We start from the raw sequence: 26,792 nt of genomic DNA, 5'->3' as shown, positions 1-26,792 counted from the left end.
TTCAAAACATTTGCTTGTGTTAATTGATCAAAATACTCAGTATTGTTAAGATGAGAGTTTCTTCATAATTGTCCTATACATTTTATATAATTGTGATAAAAATCCAGCAGGACTTTTATTTTTTTTAACAATTGGCAGTACAATTCTAAAATTTATACAGTAAGAATACAAAGAATCTAGAATAATAAAGCTATTTCAGATAAAATCTTTCAAAACTTATGAAGACAACCCACTTTAAAAAGATTTGAACAGATACTTCACAAAGATATATGATTGGCAAGTAGGTCATATCAAAGGATGCTTAATATCATTAATAATAAAGGAAGTACAAATAAGACAGTAATAGAGCTATCATTACACAGGCCTAAAATGGCAAAATTCAGATTTAAAACAAACTGATATTAAATGCCAGAAAGTATAGAAATGTTGGGGGTGAGACCCTGAGAAGACAGAGTCACACAAAGAAAGAACTTTAAAAGGTTGTATGATCCAGCATTCAACAACCAACAATTCCATCTGGAAAATCAAATAAAAAATAATAGGCATATGAAATAGCAGGAAATATTTCTATAGCCAGGAGAAATTTAGTCAGTAGAAATAGACACAGAAATGACACAGATGAAGGAATTCATAGTGAGGAGTATTAAAACAGCTATAGTCCTAAGATCAGTATCCTATTCTCTATTCATATCAGAGACGATGCTGATCAAGGAATGCAGCCAATTGGCTGTGGATCTCTCTTCCTACTTCCTTGCAAATAGTCTCCTGAAATGTTCTCAGCAGTAGTTCACTACCAGCTTTTTAAATTTTTTTTACTCCTTTCTCCCTTATTTAAGCAAATATAACTTTACATCAACTGCTGTCTCCAGTAGTTCTGAGTGCTCAGACTTGCATTCCGCAGATGAAGAACTCTTGGTTGCCTCTGTGAACCAGATCCCACCAGGCTCACAGTTCTAGCCTGGATTACCTCTTTGTAGTTCTGTTTCATTTATGATACAAGGAAATGTTTCTCTGGTTTTTAATTTTACCTTTTTACTTTGGATTCTTCATCCATATTATCTACATTTTTATATGTGTGTGTTTGGGGGTAAAATGTGTTATATTACCATCCTGAGCACAGGAAAATGTTTTTTAAAGGTACTCAGTTATACAATGCCTCTCTACTTATATGACTCCAGCCATTTCCAGTAAATGAAGTAATCTACTCCTCCATCTTCACCAGTTATTACTTTATCATTTTTCAAAATAAGAATGAGCCTCCATCATAACAATAACAACAACAACAAATCCTGGCATTCCTTGTTCCAGAAACTATCTTTACATCCTTTGAAATCTCCTACTTCTCTTTGTCACTTCTGTGGAACTTATTAAATTACTGTTTGTATGACTACTGTTTATGTAATTCACACTCTATTTTTGGTGATATTTTTATCACCTGGAATCATTCACTCTCAGTCATCCTGTGGATCCTAGTTGAAGAACTAGGCCTGGGAATGGCCAATCATCAAGTTTCTTTAATAATATGGAGAGAATACTCCTCTCGTCATGTGAGTCACTCCATGAGGCTTGTGCTACTACAGTAGGAAAGATCACACAGAGAAAGAAAACCCACTTTTTCAGTCTGCTATTTGGTAGAAAGGAAAAAGGAAAGAGGTTGATGAGATATGAGTGCTAATCTCCCTATCAAAATGGTTCAGAGTCCCAGAGAAGGAGAGGGAGCAGTAGATAGGTGGTAGGCATTTAAGAGAAAATTGTATCCTAACATCACAGTCTTTAATTAATCAGTGAAAGGAAGAAATGAAACACTATGGAACACATCCATAGGTTCCCACTGCTGTGTTCTCTTTTCACACATTGTCTGTTTTGTCTTCGTGGAAATCAGTGATGCACAATTTCACTCCTAATTTTAGAAGAAACAACTGATTTCCTACTACAAGTATGTGGGAACAAAGCACATTGACAAAATGATCAGTTAATTCATATTACTGAAGTCATGGAGACAAAATAACTAGTAGAAATGATAAAATATGTGTTCATGCATACTGAGCCTGCTTTCACATATCTTCATACTATAGTGTTCTTTCAAGGCAATATTGAGGATTATATAAAATGTTCATGTAGAGAATTTACCACAGTGGCTGGCACGTTATAAGCAACCAGAATTGCTACCCATATACATTTTAATGATTTTTCATATCCTACTTGTTTAATTTTGACTATTCAGACTTAAGCCAAATACATCCTAGGCTGCTATCCCTTCCTGCATACATTTTACCAGGAGCATGTCTGCATCTTGGGCAGCTTCAAAGCCTGGAATATAGTCACAGACCTCCTAATTGGCACTTCCTGGCTCTGTGGATGAACAGTATATCAGGCAAATTGGTGAGGAGGGAAGCCAAGCCTGAGTGCAATGATGAAAGACCTAGGGAAGAAAAGCTAATTTGCAGCTAATTTCTAAAATATTGGCTAGAGATTTGTTCAGCTTCATGGGGACAATAGAGGGATTCAGCCATCACCAAGGCATTCTTCAGGGAAGATTAGTGATTCCTGGAAGCGTCTTTTTACTTTTTCTTTTTTTTTTCCTATATTGCTGGAAGAATAGAAACTAACTGAATGGGCCAATAGGTATTTGTCTTATTGAGCTTTATATTACAAATGGAAATGGCACAAAATCATGGCAGAAAAATTAAGAAACAACAAAATTAAGGTGTGGGCGGGACCATCTCTATCAGATACCAATGCTCTTGTGGGCAAGAGAACAGGCAAGGTCCCCACTGGACTACCTGCCACTCGATGGTCTTATCCAGGGGAATCTGGAAATAATTAAAAGAATAGCTGTAAAAAGTTAGATAAGGAGTCACTGAAACATGAGCTGGGGGAGGGAAGGCAATACCTTTCCTCATGCCTGGAATTTTCAATGTATTAAGAACCTCTTTTACTCCATCCTTCCATCTGCTACCATTTGTTTCCTTGCTTGCATGCACACTCACATACTTCCCTGAAGGACCCTAAACATGCTGGGTGGGTGTTCAAGACCAGCATTGAGGGTAGAGTCAGAAATATACTTAACATTGTCTTTCCTGGGTCAAGTTTGTCTGATATTCCAGAGTCAACCAGTTTGCTCTTTCATGCCCAGCTATTTCCTACCTGAATCTTTTGCTCCATTTTAGGTATTTTCCCTGTGAAAACACGGCTATCAAAGTTAACACAATCCGAGCATCTCTACCAAGAAACTCTCTGCAGAGCACTGGAAGGAACTTGAACATCTTTCCAGGCTGTGGGTAAAGAGCCAGCAGAGCATTGGAGAGACAGTTTTGATGACATTGTTTTTCATTTCACAGAGGACGACTCATGTTTCTCTCCTTAAATATACACTGCAAGCCACAAGAGATGGCAGCTGTCTAATTAAACCTGATAAAGCCTCCTTAAAAATGAGACTTGGGGAAACACATCATGTCGATTGGAGAGCTGCCCAATTTTCCCTGGAACACGGAGGGAACTGTGTGCGGTTCGGGAGGGACAGAGCATGGGACCACAGGGAAACGAGGCAAAAATTACCACTGCCATCAAGTTGTTGGGGTAAAGTAACAGAACATACACGATTCATACTGAATACAAATGAGATAACTTTACTTTATAAAACATGCAAAAGGATAACCTCATCTACCATTTTAAAAAGTCACTGGTGAAGGCTTTGATGATATACCAAATCCCTTCTTATATTACAAAGACTTAATGGGAACAGTTTATTTTCTCCAACAGGCTTCTGCTGGCACAAGAACCTGGGAAATGGAAATAGGGATGTGATTGTTACGGCTGCGGCTTTGGGATGGCTCACATGGCTTGCTCCTCCCTCTCCCTTCCATTCCACAGAGAGGTAATGTTCACTCCATTTTTAAGAAAGGAACAAACATGTATACATGCATTTGGTTCTCAGTGGAAGTACCTAAAGAAATGGCAAGACTTGGACTCACAAATGCTCTCTTCATTTTTTCTCAATTTTATCAATACTCTATTTTCTTTGTTTCTAATACTCTCTACCAGCTCTGTGTTAGGCCATGGCACGAACTGCTGTTATTTCCATGATGTAGTAAGAAATGAAACATGAAATCTCTTAACTGGGGATTACCAGAGAACCCCCTGCAGGATAAGAGTCAGACTCTTGTCCACTGGCGTGCCCTCAGCAGAGTCTCGCATAAGAAAAAGCAGAGAGCCTGCAGCTCCAAGCTTCTCCAACCTGGGAGAATTGTCACTACCGTGGGGATGCTGAGGATGCTAACTTTAGTTCAAGTGTGTGCCTCTTAGAAACAAGTATGAAAGATCCATAATCACTGACTTATAATCTTCATACTACTAATGTATTTCCTTCATACTACTTAGTTGCTGGCTAAATAATGACCTTTAAGAAAGTACACCTAAACCTAGTTGGAGTCATTCACTATTTACAACAATTTTGGAGCCTACATGAGCATCTTTGGTCTCATCTAGCTCATCCCTCTAATGAAATGTCTCCATTTCCAACTCAGACCTCATCTTGCAGGGATGTCCAACCTTTTGGTGTCTCTGAACCACACTGGAAGAAGCAGAGTTGTCTTGGGCCACACATTAAATACACAAACACTAACGAAAACTGCTGAGCAAAAAAAAATGGTCTTAAGTAAATTTACAACTGTGTGTTGGGCCACATTCATAGCCATGCTGGTCCACATGCACCCCACAGCCCATGGGTTGAACACCCCTGTGGCCTAGAGGATCCCTCTCACTCTTACTGGTTGTTCTCTCTCCTCAATTCCAATAGTAGTTGTCATCTGTATCAGGTAATGTTATCACTTAATTTTAATTTCCTCTTGTTCCCTATACAATAGTTATGTCTTTAGGGCAAGAGCTGTCTCCTCCACTTCTTTTTATCATTCATAGAATCTGACCTAGAAATTGTTGTTCTTCGATTCTTGTACCACAAAAAGAAACTTAGGAAATTTTCCTCAAAGACAAAATCCAACATTGAAGACATATGCTGTGCCAGCCCCATGTTGCTCTGAGCAAGGTTTCAGAAAGTATTTGGCTCGAGTGGAGAGAAACATCGATCTCTAGACGTGGGTGCAGCACTGTGTTACAGACAGCACCAAAACAAAGAGCCCAGGCCAGACTTTTCCAAACTGTGTTCCATGGAATTCTAGTCCCATGGAATTATAATTGGTAATGCATTCAAAAAAAAGTTCTAAAACCAAATTAGTTTGGGAAAAGTGAGGTTAAACAAAGTTTAACAGGTTATTTTATTGCAGAGCTTGGCAGAACGTTTAACAGCTAACACGCACGATGAAATTCCAACAGGGGGAAATTATAGGCAGGGTTCCCAAAAGCGTTTCACTGTGGAATATTTTTAAAGGAGCTTTACATGAGGCTAGAAGTATTATACAATTTGGAATATGCAACTCTACATTCAAATGTACCCTTGGAAAGATGTCTGATGTTCCGAATCCCTATACATGTATGGAGTTAACTTGCTAATTGTTACTCAGTGATACTTTGACATTCTAAAGTTTTTATAATTTTTTAGAATCAGATTGAATTGGAACTAGTGGTAAATATGTGATTATCAACTTACCTAGAAGTAATACAGGCGAAAAAATCTGGTGGAAGGCTCAGTGTAACATAGAAGGATCTTAAATGTTATCTCTACAAGCTCCCTGACCTCCTATCATAGAAGTAGGAAGTAAGTGTTCATGGTTTTCAACCTAGGACACTACTTCAACATCAATGTTTTCAGTGTAACCAAATGTGTGTTAAAGAACCCCTTACATCTCCATAGCTAATTTAATTTTCCAAGAGCTAGCTCATGCTGAGAGTCTGAAGCCTGCCTCTACTCCCTTTTTTATTGCTGCTCCTTAATCGGAGCAGTCCTAGTATAACTTTGGCAGTCCCAGAACTTGCCCCGTCTCTTTGACACAGAGAACGATATATCCATTTAAAGGATTCTGGAAACATAAGAATGTAATATATCATTCAAACACAGAAAAGAACAATTCGAATATTCAAGGATTAAAAGAAAGACTAGAATATATGTAGGCAAGTACCCTTAAATGCTACATGTGTGATTCTAGAGGTATGGTGAACAGAGCAAGAGCACTTATGCAGTGGTGTGAAAAGGAGTATAAAAGGGGCTACTGAAATCAGGGGAGGCTCCCTGGAGTAGGTGACACTTGAACTGAAAATAAATAGAAGTTACTGAGGTAAAAAAAAATAGAGGAGAAAACCTCAGGTGAAGGGACAGTAGGTGGCACTGTGCTAGCTGTTTTTATTATACCAAACTACTGTCCAGTGACAGTATTATTGGGCAAGTAACATTATTTTTATGACATTGTCCATAGGATAAATGTATCTTAAAGTGTGCTATTTTGGTGACAGATTTTGTCTTGTGTCCATTATATCCCTCCCTAAACAAAACTAAAAGGTTTTATTGGGTGTTGCCCATACTTTCTCTTTCTATTGAACCCCATAGAGTGTGAGACACAGGACCAAGTATTTTTAGGTACCCAGCAAAATCTGAAAATGCTTAAAACTGGGGTAACATAAAACACCGTAAAAAAATAAGTTTGAATTGGGAAGAAAAACAGCCATGTGACTAGTCTCATCGTTTTTTGGATTTAGGTAATTAGCTAAACATGGGTGTCCCAGGAAGCAAATACGAGGATCTGGAAGCACTGGCAACTTCACCCTCTTTTTCAATGCAAACTGAACTAGGCCTTGGCCTGCTCTAGATCACAGGATCCCAGGGGAGCTGGCTTCCCTGTGTATATAATTCCCAGCAGCCTGTGAAACATAGTATCACACCAGCAGCCGTTTCCCCGACACCTGGAGAAAAATGGTGTGACCATTTCAGTGAGCATCCAGACACAGGAAGGTTGGATAAATTAAACCTCAGACCTGCAAAGCAGTTTCACATCCTGTCTCCAACACAAAGAGCACACCAACCCTTCCACAACCAGGATCTAAAGCACTGAGTTATAATTGCTTGTTTGTTTGCCTCTTCCATTAGCTCTAAGCTCAGAAAAGGCAGAGACTGATTTCATTATGGCCATCATCTACTCTGCAGCATCAAGGATCACACCTGAATCTTAAAAGGCATGAAATTTTTAAAAATGTTAAAAAATACCCCAGCATGATAGGCCTTTGATCAAGCAAGCCCACTTTAATATTTTTTCTCTCATGCATAGAGAAGAAGTTATTCAAAGCCTGAGCAGTTACCAAAGAAATACAGGATTTGACAGCCTTAGACCAAATCCAAGTACAAACCAATGAATCCCAGCAACAAAGAACTTTTAATCATCGAGCAGGCAGAAATTCTGGAAAAGGGAGAATGAATTGACCAAATGGTCAACAATCATCATCATGTAAAGAAATAACATTTTTCCCCATACCCCTGAACATACCCAAATGAGGGTCAGCAGGCATTTAGACTTTTTTTTTTCTTGTCTTGGATGCTCATTTTGTAACTCTGAATGGCTGTCATTGGCATAAACTTAAAAAGTTAATTGCATCCTAATGCCTTATCACAAACAATAAAACTGCAGGCCAAACATAATCTTTTGAGCTCTGCCAGGTGCAATGTATTTACTTTTTATCATGGGATTTAATCTTTTCTAAAATTGGAAAACGGAGATTGGGGAGGGGAAGGAGAGTCAATGATGTGTGGACTGGCATCAGCCAGAGGTGGAGTGGGGACACTGGGTGGGATTATGGTTCTTTCTGTTGGATGGACAGAGCTGCTCAGTTTTCCTGCTTCCCAGACTCACGCCTCTTTACTGACAAAACGTGCTGAGACACCGATGTTTTCAGTTGGGAACTATGGGACAGAGTTTTGCCTATAAATGTTTCTAAGGGAATTCCCTGGGTATTATTATTTGTGGAAGGGAAAGGAAGCAAGTGGAATTGGGTGGAAGGAAAAATCCATGAGCAAAGCAAGACCGCTAGACAGCCTTGGCCCCTCCCTATTTGGCTGACGTAACCACGCCTTTTATACTCCCCCTACACCGATCAGTCACTGGACGTTGGACACCCACAGAAGGAATACAAACCTTAGTCAAGTTGGCACTATGCGGCTGACGCATTCTTTGAAGGGTCTAAAAATTGATTTCCCCAGGGCACACATCTTCTCTTGCAGAGCCGACAACAGAAACAAACCCCCAATAACTGAGAGCCCACTCCACATCCCTAAGGCTATAGCTGTGCCGGTGAAGAAAGAAAGCGGCCCCCTCAGTGTGCTTTACAGACACTGGGCCAAGAAGAAGCAATCTGGTTCAGGTGAGAATAGGACCTGATGAGGAGTAACAATATGAAATAATGATTGCTGATATTTTTCTATGTTTTAAAATGTACTGAATCCATTGTCACATTCGCTGTTGTATTTGATCTTGGTGTCAAACCTGTGCAGTAGACAAGGAAGGGAACATAATCTCTACTTCACGAGTGAGGAAACAGAGTCGGGGAGAAAGGTGGCTTCCTGTGGTCACTTCGTTTATTTCAAAGCTAGGGCAATATTCAAGACTTTCACATTTATACGCTTAGGAAGACTCTTTACTCTTTTCTTAGTTTTAGTTTAATAAAAGGAATCACTCAAAGAGTCCACCCCTGCCAACAGCTTTAGCCAAGCCTGGTGCAGAGATCCCTATGTCTCGGGGGAAATGAGTTTTCCAAGGCCTCTGCTGCTGGCCCCCCAAATTCACCTAGTGCACACCTTCCAACTCCCTCTTCAAGTCTCCCCTCTAGGCCCTGGTAACTCTATCATGTTCCCAACAGGTCATTTTATCATACACCAAAAGGATTCTTTAAGCAAGTTCTGAATTCACAGCCTCGCTCCAAAACTGGAAGTTGAGATACCTGGGTTCTGTGTCACGACCTTGGGGAAAGGACTTCCTATATCTAGAGCTCAGTTTTCTATTCTGTACAATAATCTGCTGGGCTAGTCTTGGTAGTTCTGCCCAAATTTGAAATGCTTCCTGTGAATGTAGAAGCTGCCTGTTATGGCTTGTAAACCCAGTCTGTGAGGTCTGCCCCTCAGGTACTAATGATACAGCTTCTAATGTGTGTGTGTGTGTGTGTGTGTGCACGCGCGCGCACATGTGCTCTGATCTTCTGGGTCCCAGCTGTGTGTTGCTACTGAAGTAACAGCATCCTCTCTGTTAATTTCAACAATTAGGAACTTAGATGTATATTGTAACTGTTCCTTTTATTGGTGCTTTTAATTGTTCTTCAAAAAATGCAAAATGCAAGTTGCAAGAGAACATTAAAAGAAGTTTCAAGATACATCAACCACGAAGTACCCCCAAATCTTGGTTCTTCAAGGTTGCCGGGAACCAGAGTAATCAGACTTAGGAACCCACATATTCAGAATGTAAATTATCAATGCTGCTGTAACGAGGACTGCAGAGATCATCTACTCAATGAACTATTCCACAAATAAAGAAACTGAGTTCTAAATATAGGAATAATGTACTGTAGGCAAGTCTTAACTAAAAAGATAATGTAAAAAAATTTCATATTACGCTTTGCAATGCAATTCACTTTTCATTATTATCCAGGCAATAATTATGAAAGAGAGAAGCAATGAGACCCATTATGAAAACTCTACTCTCTTGCTGAATATTTCTGTGACCTCCAACCAATGACGCAGGCCCTTAACTGGCCAGAGAATCTGAAAGAGAGAAAAGCTGCTGCTTCTGGTACCAAAAACTCTGGGCCTTTAAGCCACTAAGGCTGCATTTTCTTCCTCAAAGAGGCAGGAACTAGACAGACCTAGACCAGCGGATGATGGGTGGGTCAGCCCAGGCTGTCATCCCTGGCATGGGTGAGGGTAACAACACAAAGTGCTATTTTCTACAACTGGAGACTAAAGATATATTTGTTTCTCAGTGCTCTTATGACTCCGACCTTACTGTGTCCCCAGAAGTCCTTACTCTTTTAATGAAGTTCGGGAAGAGTGCTCAAGCCACCAGCAACTCGTCCTTCCCCCCAGTTTTAACACAAACACCAACTCTTTCCCATCTCCAGCATTCAATTAGTTGTCATGAGAAGTGCTGAGAAGCTAATTTCTGCTAAAATAATGAATCCATAAAATTTCATGTGTTACTCTTCCCCCAGGACTTGTTTTACAGTAGAAAAGAACCCGGGAGGCTAATTCTTTAAATCAAGGGCTTTGGTCTCTGAAATTGAACTTTCAATGCTGTGACAGAGCAGGGAGGGACATGTTTTGCTGGACGGAGTCTGCAGGGTGATTCTCTAATTGCGCATTCTAGATACAATTGCACCTATATCAAATGGGCACAGGGCCGTTGCCTTGTGGCAACTTTTTAGAAAATTCCAATGTACTTTTCTAATTTGAGCTTTTTTTATGGTTACTCCAGTAGCATGGATATCAATCCACAAAGAATGCTGCAATTCAGTCATTATATGCAACCTGGCCTGGCTATTCACCATGAGATAATGTGTCTGTGCCTTAAAACCATGGGGTTCAGTATTTTGCTTTCTATGTTGGTTTCCTGAAGATATTTATATGTGAAACAAACAAGAGCAAAAATATACTTGAGTTGTTATTTGCACAAAATACCCACAAAATTAGAGCGAAACCCAACACTAAGACATTTTCTTCTTCCCCCGCTAACTGCCCATCAAGACACAAAACCTCGAGCAGAGCAATTGAGTCTTACATTTATATCTGCATGACATTTAGGGAAATTGAAGACTGGAAGCTACACATACAAGTAAAACCAGTGATTAGAGACAATGAGATTCAGTCTGGAGAAAAGAGAAAACAGTGATATTATTAAGGAGACGCTGACAAGTCCTTCAGACCCCAAATATAGACTGTACCAAAAAGCTAACAGTTCTAGAATTCATCACAAACACGAGTGTGGGCTTCTTTTAACATCAATAAAAACATGTTTTCTCTGGAACCATGCATTATGTCAGAAACATTTGGAACTCACATATTTGAAAATATATTTTTAAAATTTCCCCAAGTACCATGTATTTAGAGGAAGGAGAACAAAGCCATCGAGAGCACAGATTTTGAAAGCAGACTGAGAATTTAACTCTATCACACCCTTTATGACCTTGGCAATGTATTTTATTTCTCTGAGTCATAGAAATCCACTTCCTTAAATAGGAGCTCTTTATACTTATAACACATGGTATCACACCATGCCTGACAGATATGTGTCTTCAATGAATACTAGCTCATACAATTATTATTGCTTCAACTTAATAGCCATTTCATGCCTGTGATACGTTAGGTATCAAGCCAAAAAAGATTTGTACTGCTAGGAACTGCGAATACAGTGGGAGTTGAGATGGGGTTGAAGTGGCTTGAGAAAGCTATAATGTCCGACTGGGTTCTAAAATAAAATCAATTCTATGTGTTAGCATGATAAGCAAGTACAAGTAAATATGAAAGAGTGTGGTAAACAAGGAAAGTTATCCCAGAAAACAGACAACTCAAAAAGGAATGATTTCACTTAGCTGGAGACATTCTTCAGTTTCAAACATGGTATGACAGAGGACAGTTAGGAAAATAGGTGGACACTTTGAAGTAGGTATACAGACCACAAAGTGTGATTTTGTGACTTCCAAGGGGCATATTGATTAGCCAACTTGTGTGAATCCTGACAGGAAACAGATATAAATAAGACAAAACCCTTGTACCAAAGAAGCCAACACAACATTCAATGTAGGGAATAAGAACTAGATCAAATTTCATTGTAATTTAACACATGTATAGAAGATATTCATTGTGTGGGAAAGAAGGATGGCTATAATATATGTACCAATGATTCATGGAAGACATAATGGTATTTAACTATGGGTAATATTTTGATAGTAACTATAATGATAATGACAATAACTATCACACTAACAAAACACTCGGTGGAGGCCAAGCACTCCTCTTCTTAGCTCTCTATAAGCCAGCAATCCTGTGAGTTTGGTAATATGATTAACCTTATTTACATGTGAGTAAAAGTTGGGGTTCAGAGAGATAAAATAATTTCTTGATATATGAATATGATGAAATGTATTTACAGAGAAGAGAAGAGAAGAACATGAGCAAAGACAAAGAAGGGATGGTCAACCATGTATGTAGTCAACAAATTTAGTGTCCTGATTTGACTGGTACTTATATTAAACAGAGTAGAGTAGTGGGAGAGGAGTCAGTACAGAAAGGTTATAGAGAGCCTTGAACTTCAGATTTAATGTCATTGGCAATGAGAATCATTGAAGACATCAATGAAATGAAGTCATAAAATGAAGCTTCACTTTAAGAAGTTTGATGTGGCAGAATAATATAGAATGCATTAGAGTGCAGAAAGAGGTATAAAGAGCTTATAGGTTATTGGAAAAAATGTGTTAAAGTAATAGCATTATTTCCAAGTTATCCTTGAAACCTCTCAAAGCAGAAAATTGACCTCAAAATAACTTGATTTTGTAGGTGGGGTTCCTACAAGTACAGAAACTTTGTGTTCCTGAAATTTAGGACATCCTAACAATGCAAGGTTCAGAAAGGAGAGAGGTGAGAAGAACAAGCTTGAGATCAATTTGCTCTCTCACTGGACGACAAGCCTTCTCACTTCTATCTACTACCAAGACTCTTTTCACCCTGGCTATACACTTGACAATGAAGAGAGAACTGAAGAAACAATTTTGGACCTTCACTCTTACTTCTAATTCCAACCCTGTCCATCCTAATGAGAGACAACATTCCTTTACATCTGCAGTTTTTCAACAAGGAGCCTCTACCAGCCCCCTCTTGCCTGTTGTGAGGAAAGAGGGAAAAGACTTGTAAGAGAGCGGGCTTAGGAGAAGGAGTTAGATAGAACCATAAGGGTGACAAACGTATAGGAAGATGAATGGAAGGAGGATGGTGCTAGGAGGCATGATTCAGAAAGTAAAGATGCAGACTCCAAAGATAATCCTACAGCTAAATTTTACCATGGCTTAAGTCTTCTTGTAGGGTGCTTTGTGAATTATGACTTTTTTACATAAAAAAATAATCAGGAAGTTCACATGAAGCTCACACTACTTGCCTATTTGCCTGTTGATTAGAGCCCAAGCTACGAACACACCTTGAAATTTAATGAGATGCTACATAATAATAACCTATGAGGCTAAATGTCTTATTCGTAGACAAACGGATCTCAGTTAGCCATGTAGCAAAGTGAGCACATCAGACTCTTTGGTCTGAAACCAGATTTATTTTCATTGCTCCAACATAGTCGTACAGAACAGAGGCATTCAAGGCGATGACCTCCGAACTAAATAAAATGTGCTTGTACTCTCCAATTCTTTTGTCCCGTTTCCTCCCACCCACGATAGTCATAGAACTATGGTGCAGGGCATGGAGCAGTTTCCTGAAGTCACAGCCTGGAGCTTTCCCACAGTGCTCTTGCCCTGTTTGTATTGCATTTATACCTGAATGGTATACGCAGCATGCCTAAAGTTTAAATGGGTCAATTTAACTATTAGACTCATGAAGTTGGGAGAAAAATGAAAGGATCATGGATATATTAAAGATTGTTATTATATAAAAATAACTAAACCTGAAGTCAGGTAACCTAAGATAAAATGTGTGTCCATGTGTAAGGCTTTCAATCTCCGTGGTCTCAACTTCCTTATGTGTAAAATAAGCAAAATTAAACAAAATACTGGTGAGCCCTTTCAACATGGAACATTCCGTGAGTTGAAACTTCTTAAAGGAATAGCCAGTAAATTGAAGCTCCAAAGGCAGATGGGCAGGCTGGCAATGTCCAGGAAGTGACAGCTCCTTGGTTACCCAATTACACCTTTCAGAGAAAGCTAGGAAGTACCCAACTACTTCCAATTATAATATGTGTTGCACTGGGGAAAGACAGAGTCAAATGTGTTAAAGGCCTAATGAGGTGTGTGGAAGCCACTTCCCACTGCAGTGCTCAGCCTTTTCACACTGTTAGTTCTCCCTGCCCCGTCAGCAGACGTGGAGGGTGAGTCGAGGAAAAAGAACAGGTGTTTTCTGGCCCAACAAATCATACCAATGTCTTGATTTTATTGTTTTAGCACAAACTGGACAGAGGATTCTAAAATACTGTTTTGCTTTCCGCATCAACATCCTAAGAGGAGATGCTAGACCTGTTAGAAATAGTCTGATTCATTTCATTTTGTAGAGCAAGGGTGTCAAACTCATTTTCACCAGGGGCCACATCAGCTTTGTGGTTGCCTTCAAAGGGTCAAATGTCATTTTAGGACCATATACATGTAACTACCCCTTACGCAGGGGCAAGGAGCCCAGCACTGCCGCCAGGTAGAAACAAGGTGCTGGGCTGGATAAAACAAGGTGGAGGGCCGGATTTGGCCTGCGGGTCTTGTGTTTGCCACCTGTGTTGTAGAGGAATTACCAGCTTTGTGAAGTTCCAGGAAATCTGAACAAAGCCCAGATGGAACCATCACTGTTGTTCCTTCAGGCCAGGGTTACGCACGTCGAAGCACGGCTGGGCCAGTGTTCACCTTTGGAAACTTCCCTGACATAGCTTCCATACAGGGTCTTCTTTGGTTCTACCCCTCGTACAATTAAAGTAATCTAACTTTGAAAGTTTGTTTATTTATAAAAATATATTCAAATTAATCTGTGTATGAAACCCAGTAAATTTACAAGATTCAATTTAATGAAATATTGTAAATTATACATTTAGTTCCTATGTATGATCATAGTTCTAAAATGCATTTTTCAGTATTATTATTTTTAAAATTCTGAGATTACTGAATTCTGATGATGGAAGAAATATCAAAAAATCTGCATCTGTTTCCAGATCAATGTTTGTAAATATACTTTTTCTTGTAGCTTTTTCTACAGATACAGATGCCATAATCTTCTGTAGTAGCCCAATCACTTTTTTATGACATTTCACTTTATATTTCCCAGAATTTACTCACTCTGCAACACCACTCTCCTTTAATCCTCCTTTAAGGGAATATTTTAATTTACCTAATTAGAAGGCTTGATAATTGCATTATAGATAGAAAAGATTAAATTAATTGCATATTTTAATTGACAATGTTCTTATACATTTCACTGAGTTTTGTAATGAATTCTGATCGGATCCTATAATTATAATTTTGTAAATTTAGGTTTCCAAGTCCTACGTGACCTTTGAATAAGAAATAGTATCTTGATTACATCATCTGAAAAGTCAGTCTACAAGAGTTTCTCATACTCTTCAATTATACTTCAAAAACAATTTGTCAAAATACATAATATGGTCAGAAATTATTTTGTGTGATGAAATACACATAACTTCAAATTTAAAGATATGACAATGCAGCTAAGATTCTTTCCCATTTAATTTTTAAACATTTATGATCACTGTTTAAAGTAATTTGGTTTTTTGGCCCCAGACTCTAAACAGCCAATGTATGTTCAATATGAAATATAATTTTTTCATTTATGTAATGTTAATACACCCACAAGTTAATAAACCCACAGTGATAACATTTTCATCATTTGCCTATTATGTGTGACTGTGAGCTTTCTAAAAACAATACTATACAATGCTACAGGTTGGAATTAAAATGGTATTTTAAATTATTTTAACTTCCTTATGACACTGAAGGGGCAATACCAAACCATCAACTTAAAGCATATTACTCCGTGCTATATATTCAAGGAATGTTATTGTTATTATGATGTTATTTGCCTTGAACTGGATGCTGAAGATGATGTGAATCAACTATAAAGCTTAATCCATGTTCTCCAAAACTTCTTTATTTTCCATGGTAGTACTCAAGCCTCCTTATTTTATTAAGTGATGACATGCTTCTGCCATGAATGAAGAAGCCATCAAGTTTCTTCTGATGTTATAAGAATCTGAATTTAAAGACGTTCACATTTTTACTCTTTCAGACCCAAAACATCCTGTGACCGAGATGTAAAATATCCGTACTTTACACTCTTTGTCCCTATCCATCCCTTTTCTGCCCCTCTATGTCATGACACTCTATTCCAACACATCCCTGAAGACAGTCAATGCCAGAGGACTGCCCTTGGTCTGTCAGATAAAACCTTAGCCCTGCAAACAAGCACTCTTCAAGGTGTATCACCGAGTTTATGAGATGTAGTGGGATAGGAAATGGTCTGAGAATTTTTTCCAAACTTCATAGAAAGAATTCCTGGAGGAATGATTTTCAATTAGTAAAAAACAAAATCTAGAAACAGAGGCTCTGTTAGTCATCTTTTAACATTTAAGACTAACAATTTATAACTCAAAACCCTTATCCGCCCTATTGGTCGGCAGGTGATCTTTTCTGTGTTGTTATTGCAAAGGCTTCAGTAGGACCCGTGTAAAAAACAGCCATCCCATTTTCATGAACTTGCCATTATATTGTGATACTTTTTATCACTTAGGGATTTCAATGCAAATCCTGCTGGGAAGAAAAAGAACTCTTTATGTTGTTATTAATTATGACTGCCATGAAATGATGCTATGTTATGATTTTGAATTTCTGTAATTGTATTAATAGACCTCAGGAGAAACAGAAGTGTGTGAAAACACATTTTGACTGTGAAACCAACTTTATATTTCACCCAAACCAGCCCTTCCCCAGTGCCACTGAACAGCCCAAGTACCATAAACCCCAGAAATCAGGCCATAGCATGGTAGAAAAAATAAGAAGTTTAGCCACCCAACTTTCACACTGACTAAAAAAATATTGCTTAAAGACAATGGCAAGTTCAAACCCAAGATGAATAAAGAATATCAGAAAAAAGATGTAAATAATTACTATAACCAGTTTTGGTACCAAAATTGATACGAAGTGATTAAGAGAAACGTAAAGACCAACTAGAAAGTTTAAAATGCCTCAAGCTTATTTCCTCAGAATAAGGTATTGTCCCTTACCCTTCATCACCAGGGTTGTTTCTGACTTCAATTTAATTTAGCAGTGAGGATGAGTCTCCTGATCCCTGAAGAATTACCCTGAACTCTACCAGACCTCATTGTCTTCCCCTAAATCAGCTTTATTTCCACTAGCACATTACACATACATCAACTGTGAACTTGAGCTAGTCACTGCTTCTTCAAAAATGAAGTTCTGACCTCTCCCTGCAACCTCACCTTATCCCTGACCAAACAATTGGAAATGGGGCAATTAAATGGCATTTATATGTCCTTTAAAAAAAAACAAAAATAATTTCAAGTATTCCCAGTTTCAGTTTCTCTCTCAGCCCAATAGCCATTACTTTATATTTATTTTCTGAAACATAGCAGTGGGGACATTTATTAAGCATGGCACAGTGACTAGAGCTATAATCTGCTTTAGTGACTATTATAGAATTCTTCTGCAGTAATTTTTAAAAGTCTGGACAAATAAGATGAAGAGAAATGCCCAGAGCAGGCAAGTGCTTAACAATGACTTATTACTCTAGTGATGCGGAGACTATGGGCACCTCAATGGACAGGGTGATTTCATCTCCGAGTGAGATTATTGCGAAACTGCTATCATTCTGTCATGAATAATTGATCATCACACCGTTCAGGAAAAAAAAAAAAGCAGGTGTGATAAACAATGCAACGAATGTGACAAAGAGGGAGCTTACAGTTTATTATTTTACTACCTATTATTTCACTATTTGTGAAGATGTCACAGGCACAGTCACCCGATCACTGCGTGAATGTGTAAACTGCATGACAAGTAAAAAATTATAATTAAGTGATTTCAGCCTGACTTTGCAATGGCCCCTTTGGGTTTTGTGGAAAAGCCTGTTAGTGAAAGAGTGCTCAGACCGGTGATGGTTCTGGTTGGGGCAGTGCAGTGAGCGGGGCTTCTTTTTGGTTCTTCTCCCTTTTGATTTCAACTTGCTTCTCACAGCTCCTGTCCTGTTCGCCCCAAGAGGCCACTGGCCTGGACAGCCAACAGTGCATCTCCAGCCCCACTGTGGGGATTCCGCCAGCCCTCCTACCCCAATGAGTCCACCTTGCCAAAATTCACACGTTTTTCTTTCCATCAAACAAAATCTTATTTCTTCTCCCTGTCCTATTGTGCTAGCTTTTAAGGGGAAATTAATCTGATTGAACCAAACTAAAATCAGTATCACAACAGCCAGTTACTTTCTACTGTCCTAGCTAATTGAAAGAATTCATTTTCTAAAAAACAAAACTGAAATGTGGGGAAAAGCCTGCCAAGTTTCTTTAATCTACCTAACCTACCCATTGCTGTTGCCTCTTGAAAATCATACTATCCACCAGAAGAAACCAGAATTTCTGGGGTCTTGAGGATTTAAGTAGGAATCTTTAACAATATGTAATCCCAGATAGAGTTTCCATTTAGTTCTCCAAAGAAAGATAGAAAAGCAGATAAAACAGGAAAAAATAAAAATATAATATTAAAAGCTGTATTTTCTTTTCTACAGCTCCTGACAAAGAATGAAAATTTTCTTAAAAGATTCTGAAGAAATTATCAAAAAAAGACTTTCCAAGTATTTTAACATATGACTTACCAAAAAAATAGTAGGAAATTTTTCTAGATAAAAGTAACATATTTTCTAGATAGAAATATGTTAAGAAAAATAGCATGCACAGCATGAAAAATAAAGAAATAACATAAAATGAGGAGAGGGGAAAAGCAAAATGAAAAGGAAAAGGAAAGGAAGAAGAAATTTTCAGTAGACATGTATTTTGGTATAACCTATTTAAATGGTCTAAATACACTCATAAAACAAAATCTAGGAATGTTTTAAGTCTCAGTTATGATAACTACACCCATTTCCTAGGACTCACAGTATAACTTCCATAGTATTTAATAGTCATCCATCCAAACTCAATGCAGTAACTATAATATGCCAACTGTTCCCTTAAATACTGGGTTTACAGCAATAATAATAATAATAATATCCTTGCCCTCAACTAGCATGCATTTTAGTGACAGAGACATATAATAACTAAGATAAAGGAGTAAAACCTGTCCCAGCAAGTCATGAAAACAAAAAGACAAGAAAATAACAAGTCCTGGAGGGGTAGTCCAGCTTCCACAGTTGCTAGAATATACTACCAAAAATGTTCATTTTCCAGAAAAAAAAAGATAAAATATGCAAAGAAAGAAGAAAGTACAGCACATGCACTGGGAAAAAGCATGTAACAAAAACTGCCTGTGAAAATACCTAGATTTTGGATTTAATAGTAAAAAACTTCAAAGTAGCCACTATCAATGTTTAAATAACTAAATCAAATCATGATTAAGAAGTAAAGGAAGGTACAATGACAAAGCAAATAGAAAATATTAATGAAGGGATAGAAGCTATAAGAAAGAAGCAAATGACAGTTCTGGAGTTGAAAAGTACAAAACCAGAGGGGATTCATTGTACATTTGCACTAGCAGAAGAAAGAATTAGCAAGTTTGAAGATAGAGTGAGACTAGTCAATCCAAAGAATGGCGGCGGGGGGAATGAAAAACAATAAAGTCTTGGAGAAATGTGAAACACCAATGAACACACCACACATACTGGGACCACCAGAAGGAGAGGAGAGCAAGAAAGTAGCAGAAATAAAGTTCAGTGAGGTTATACTCAAAAAGTTCTTAAATTTTAAGAAGAACACTGACCTCATATGATATGCATAATAAACTACAAGTAGCATAAACACAAAGAGATACACAAACAGACGTACGATCATGAAAATGGTAAAAGCCAAAGACAAGGAGAAAATGTTGAAAGCCACGACAGAAAAAGGACTCATCACTCACAAGAACATTCTAGTAATGTTAGCAGCTAACTCCCCACCCAAAACAAAACCAACACGAGAAGGCAGTGGGATAAGGTATTCAAAGTGTTATAACAACTAAAACAAACATATAAATCCTATACCCAGCAAAACTATCTTTCAAATATGAAGGTGAACTAAAGACATTTCCATACACGGAGAGAGATTTATAGTAAGAAATTGGCTCACACCATCACGGAGGCTGCAGGTCCCAGGATCTGAAGAGTGAGCTGCAAGCTGGAGTCCCTGGAGAGCTGTGGTATAGGTTCAGGATAAGGGAGCAGTTGGTATAGTTCCAGGCCAAAGGCTGGCAGGCTAGTGGCCTGGGAAGAGTCAACATTTCAGTTTAGGTTCAGTTTAGGCAAGAACCAAGTTGCCAGTTCAAAAGCTGTCAGGCAGAAAGAATTTTCTCTTACAGGGGAGGTAGGGGTGGGGGGTTTAGTCTTTTTGTTCTGTTCAGGCCCTCATGTGATTGGATAAGACTCACTCACATTAGGAGTGGCAATCTGCTCATTTTACTATTCAAATGTTAGTCTTCTCCCTCATAGAAAACCCAGAATAATGTTTGAGCCAAATACCTGAGCCAAATATCATGGTCCAGTCGAGTTGACACATAAAATTAACTATCATGACCTATAGCAAATAAAAAATTGAATTAGAAACCAAAATACTACCAAGTAAAAAAGGTTCAGGCCCAGGTAACTACACTGGTAAATTATAGTGTTTAAAGAACAATTAATAACAATTCTTCACAAATTCTTCCAAAAAGTAGAAGAGGAGGGAATACTTCCCAATCATTCTGAGCCTAGGCCTGCAAATAGAGAATATTAATGTCATAGCAAATAGAGAATATTAATAAAGAGGCAGAAACAAAATAAGAAGATATACGAAATGTCCACAGGGGGTGAAGAGAGCCAGAAAGTATGTTGGTGGTTGCTTGGGGCTAGGAGGCTGAGAAGATGGGGAGATAATAGTTACAGGGTACAGAGTTTCCTTTTGAGGTGATGTTCTAGATTTGATGTTGTGAAATTGGCTGTGATGATGTTTGCACAATACCTGTAAACATAAAAACCACTAAATTATACACTCTACATAGGTGAATTTACATGGTATAACTTATTATTCAATAAAGCATATAAAGAGAGAGAGAGAGAGGAGAGAGGAAAGAGAGGAGGAGGGAGGAGAGGAGAAGGGAATAAAGCAAAGGAAGGGAAGCTGGATCGATGCCCTCGTCAGAAGCACAGGACATCCACAGAGAGAGGAAGGCAGAGACCAGGGCGAGTGCAGATGTGGTGGTAGGAGCTTGTGAATCAGACCCCCAGAAGCTCCCTGCATATGCTGCTAGCGTAATGCTGTGTAAAGCTCCTTCTACACGAGATCTGAATTGGACATGCCTGCCTCAGGGCTTCCCCATATCCGATACCGGAATTTTGGCACCATGTACCCCACATGTAGGAGAGAAACCCCTGGTGCAGCCTCCAGGGATCGCACAAGAGAATCATCTCAGGAGGCTTCCTGCTATAATAAGTCCGTCAGGAGGGATGGAGTCTCCTGTGCTCTCCTGCAGTATAATATGTCTCCCTATATAGGTATTGAGAACTATTCAGAACATGCCACCATTATAATCTAGTCCCCTGCTTCCCTAGGGAGGTACCAATCCCTGTTTTCTAAAATGAAAAATGAAAATAATGATTGGGGCCACTTTATGGGTTCCCATGAAGTTTCAATTAAATAATACATACAAAGCACTATAAAAAATGCATGGCCCATTAAAAGTATACAAAGAAAACCTTTTCTATTGTTACTCTAACAACAGTAGTTAACAAGTGATAAATAATCAGTTGGTATCTGGTGTGAGGGTGGAGGAAATCTCCAAATGTGAATTATAACTTAACTGTTATCATCTAACCAAGTGTCTAAAGTCTCAGGGTTTGGCTTTGCACTGTCTAATCATTTTAAATTATGGCATAAAGCATTAGAATGCTCCTGGATAAAGCATAGAGGAGCTATGTAACCAGAATATATACTTAGTATATCACATGATACCTTCAAGGTTCCAGTCATTCTCAACAGTGGGAGCTGGCATACAACAAACTGGTTTCAATGTTATAAGATTATGTATTTTCAAAGTGCAACCCTAGGATGGAAACTTGGCAACAGCACACAATAGCAGGAAAGCAACAAACTTGCTAACACGTATATAGGTATGGACTGAGTGATTTTTTGGTTACAGACTATGAAATCTCGGCCACTTAATCTATTTAGTTTCTTCACCTGGAAAGTAGGTGTAACCAGAAAAGCAAATTACCTCCCCCCTCAATTTCTGGCAATTTCTTACACAGGATATTATTCTCTTCTCACAAAAAAATAATAGTAATAATATTTATTATTATAGCTGCACCTGTTGCATTGCATAATTGCATTCAGTGGCAAACAACAGAAAAATCTCACTAATAAGGCTGAAATATGTAGAGCATCAGCATATGTGTTTCACAGAATAAGAATTCCAGGTTCAGGCCTTGCATGCCTGTAGGAGACCATTCTGCGTGGCATGGGCCCATCTCCCACTCAGAGATGCACAGGACCCACACCCACCGATAGGTTCTCCCGTGGGGAATCAGGCCTGCAATGTACCTAGGTTGCTTTGAGACTTGCTTTGCTAAAACTCCCTCATCCTGAATTGAGACAGCAAGTGCTTACTAAAATCCATGCTAAAACTCCCCAGTATGGAGTATAACCGGTTCAACTACTTTTGCCTTTTCATTAGCAAATATCCCTCTTGTGTAATGTGATTAGCAGCATTGGCTCCTTTGTTTTCTGTAAAAGGTAACCACCTAAAACCAGCCTGTGCACAGTAAATGTGCTGAGAAACCCAGTAAAGGCCGGTCATGGCAGAGGCTGAGGCTTTTGGCTCCCCTTGAGAGAGAGGCCACCTGCCCTTTTCCTCCACAGGACTCTGTAGTCCATGTGAATGTCTCTCCCCCATCCATAATGCAGCAGACCCCACAAGCTGGGATCCGCATCACATGCCTTTAAATACACAGGCTTCTTCTCTTCTCTCATCTGTCAGCCCTAGCATGTGGTTTTCATATGCTAGATTATAAGATACCTGCTGCAACTCCAGGCATCACATCTCCATCCTGGGCTGCAAGAAGGGCAAGGACAGAGCCAAGCCTGCCCATTTTCATGAGCATGCTCAAGAACCCTTACAGTGCACTAGGGGACCTGTCAGCAGGCTTCTGCTAGAAAAAGGTGGCTGAGGCATGGTGGGAGCTGAGAGAGCGCCACTGAATCAGCCATCCAACAACAGGTGCTTCAGTTTGAGACAGTTTTAAGCATGTATATACATTAATTCATTTACTCCTTACCACAACCTCATTTTACAAATGAGGAAACTGAAGCACATAGAGGTTAAATCATTTGTTAAAGTTACCCTCAGGACAAAAAATATATTGTAATACAAGTAAGTACATTGCCTTGTTCAAGTTCAAAAAAGTTCCCCCTTACTTAATTACTAAAAGGCACACTTTCCTCACTGCTAGGCAGTCTGACATGAAGGCGAACGTCTCAGTGATGAGAGCCCAGGCTGCGTTTCTATCCGCACTTGCAGCCTTGACAGCAGAGCCTCCGTACAGGACACAACCTAACAACTGCAGGTCGGAGCCCAGGTCACACTGGGCTGCTGGAGCCAAAACTTACTTGGGGGATCGAACACCAGAGCCACCCTCCTACCCAACACACTTCAGCCGTCATTCCAAGTTTATATGTGAGCAAAGGAGTGGGACACACATAACAAGAATGTTATCTGGCCTCAGGAATTTAAAAAATGTTTTTCTGCTACATTCTCGTATAGTTATTCACATATAATGATTACATTACAGCCATAATGCTTTACACAGGTGCATAGGGGCAAATTCCAGAAGTCAAAGGCTGAACAGCACTTGAGAATGAACCTCTACATAATGATGGAAAGCAGCCAACGGTGCCTTAGGCACACAACCGGTTGCATGCAGTCAAGGTTGTCTTCTTTCTTACTATGGTGTTGGCCTCACTTGCCTCGAAACTAATATAATTGTGTTATTATTTTTAAATGTATTGAGAGATAATGGACACATATTGACTATTTAAAGTGTTGCACGATGATTTGATGTGCATATGCTCTGCAGAATGATAACCAAGATCAAGATAGTAAACACAGCACCTCACATAGTTAACATAAGTAACTGTGTGTGTGTGTGTGTGTGTGTGTGTGTGGTGAGAATATATATGATCTATTCCTAAGGACTTTTGAGTATACAATACAGTATTATTAACTCTAGTCACCATGCTGTATCCTCAGAACTTATTCTTCTTGTAACTGAAAATTTATATCAATAATATATATCACCCCACATCCCCTCCCCCCACACTCTGGCAACCATTATTCTCTAGTCTGATGAAAGTGCCTTGTTTTTAGATTCTACATATAACTGTTATCATACAGTATTTATGTTTCTAGCTTTTTTCACTTAGCACAATGCCCTCCAAATTCATCCATGTTATTCCAAATAAGATTGTGTTTGGTTTTTATGGCTAAGTAATATTCTATTGAATGTGAGATTTATATATATAAAGAAAATGTGATATATATATATCATTTTCTTCATCCACTTATGTGTTGAAGGACATTTAGGTTGTTTACATATTTTGACTGTCGTGAATAATGATGCAATGAACACAGGTGTGCAGGTATCTCTTGCAGATATTTATTTGGATTCCTGTGGCAGTTCAATTTCTTTCTTGAGGAACTTCCATACTGTTTTATATAATGGCTGCACCATTTCATATTGCCACCAATAATCTATAAGGGTTCCCTTTTCTCCACTTTTTTTGCAAACATTTGTTAACTCTTATATTTTTGATAACAGTTACCCTAACGGGTATGAGGTGATACCTCAGTGTGATTTTGATTTGCATTTCCTTGATTATTAGTGATGCTAAGCACCTTTTCAAATACCTATTGGCCATTTGTATTCAATATTTCTTCTTTAGAAATAGATCTATTCAGGGCCTTGCCCGCTTTTAATGGGATTATTCATTATTTTGCTATTGAGTTATATTAATTCTTTATATATTTGTATATTAACCCTCTATAATATATGTTTTGAAAATATATTCTCCCATTCTGTAGGTTGCCCCTTCAATTTATTGATTTTCTTTTTGCTGTGTAGAAGCTATTTGACTTAATGTAATAAACTTTTGTACTTTTATAATAAAGAGGGTGTCAAGAACACACAATGGGCCAAGAGCAGTCTCTTCAATAAATGTTATTGGGAAAACTGGACAGCCACATGCAAAGGAATGGAACTGGTCCCCTTATCTTACACCTCTCACAAAGATTAATTCAAAATGTTTTTCTCTGTCTGACTTACTTCACTTAGCATAGTACCCTCTAGGTCCATCCATGCTGGTGTGAATGGCAAGACTTCATTCTTTTTGTTGCTGAGTAATGTTTCATTGAATATATACCAGATATTCTTTATCCATTTATCTATCAATGAATACCTACATTGCTTCCGTATCTTGGATACTGTAAATAATTCAGCAGTAAACTCAGGGGTGCATATATCTTTTCTGACAAATGTTTTAATTTTCTTCACATAAGGACCCAGAAGGGGAATTTCTGGGTTGTATGGTAGTTCTATGTTTAATTTTTTAAAGAACCTGTCCATATAATTTACCACAGTGGCTATACTAATTTACAATTCTACCAGCAGTGCGTAGGGGTTCCCTTTTTTCTACATCCTTGCCAGTACTTATTGTTTGTTGATATTTTGGTAATAGACATTTTGACAAGTGGGAGGTGTTATCTCAGTGTGGTCTTGATTTCATTTCTCTGATGATTAATTATATCAAGCATGCTTTCATATGTCTGTTGGCCACGTGTATGTTTTCTTTGGAGGAATATTTATTGAGGTCCTCTGCCCAGTTTTTTAATCAGACTGTTTGTATTTTTGATAGAGTTATATAATTTTACTTATATGTGGAACCTAAAAATATAAAACAAACAAAACAAAACAAAAACAGACTCATAGATACAGAGGACAAACCAATGGTTGTCAGAGGGGAGGGTGGTAGGGGGTTGGGTAAAAAAAGTAAAGGGGAATAATTAGGTATTAAGTTCCAGTTTTAAAGTAAATAATTTGCCCTGGTTGGTGTAACTCAGTGTATTGAGTGTGGGCTGCAAATCAAAGGGTCATCGGTTCTATTCCCAGTCAGGACACATGCCTGGGTTGCAGGCCAGGTCCCTAGTGGGGGCCACATTAGAGGCAACCACACACTGATGTTTCTCTTTCTCCCTCCCTGCCCCTCTCTCTAAAAATAGATAAAATCTTTAAAAATAAATACATAAATAAATAGTATATAGCACAGGGAATATAGTTAATAATATCATACTAACTTTTTATGACAGATTTTTACTAGACTTATCAAGGTAATCATATTGTAAGGTAAATAAATGTGGAATCACTATATTGTACTACTAAAACCAATATGATAGTGTATGTCAAATATACTTCAATTTAAAAATTAACTCTAAATGGATCGAAGACTTTAATGTAAGCCCTAAAACTGTAAAACTCCTAGAAGAAAACATAGGCACAATATCCTTGACATTGGTCTTGGCACAATTTCTTGGATGAGACATCAAAAGAGCAGGCAACAAAAACTAAATTACTGTATTTGGAAGCCATGATGAGGCACTTCAAGGGGAGTAGATGCCAAGCCTTCCAAAGTATGGCATGACTACATGCCAGAGCTGTGTTCTGGGATGCGGCTTATTACCTGGAGGACAACTGCAGAGACAGGTCTGAGTTCCACATCTAAGCCAATGTGAAACAGAAGAAAGAAGAATAATTGCAGGAGGGCGGCTATGGAAGACAGGAAGGTGGGGAGTGTTTTGTTTTGTTTTGTTTTTTAAGCAGGGCCGATACCCAGAGCCAGAAATGACAAGGCCATTAGCTTCTTGCAGACTTGTAACAAATT

Source organism: Phyllostomus discolor, chromosome 9 (genome assembly GCF_004126475.2).
Source record: "Phyllostomus discolor isolate MPI-MPIP mPhyDis1 chromosome 9, mPhyDis1.pri.v3, whole genome shotgun sequence".
In the NCBI taxonomy this organism is placed as follows: Eukaryota; Metazoa; Chordata; class Mammalia; order Chiroptera; family Phyllostomidae; genus Phyllostomus; species Phyllostomus discolor.
Note: the sequence above shows the minus strand (reverse complement) of the source record.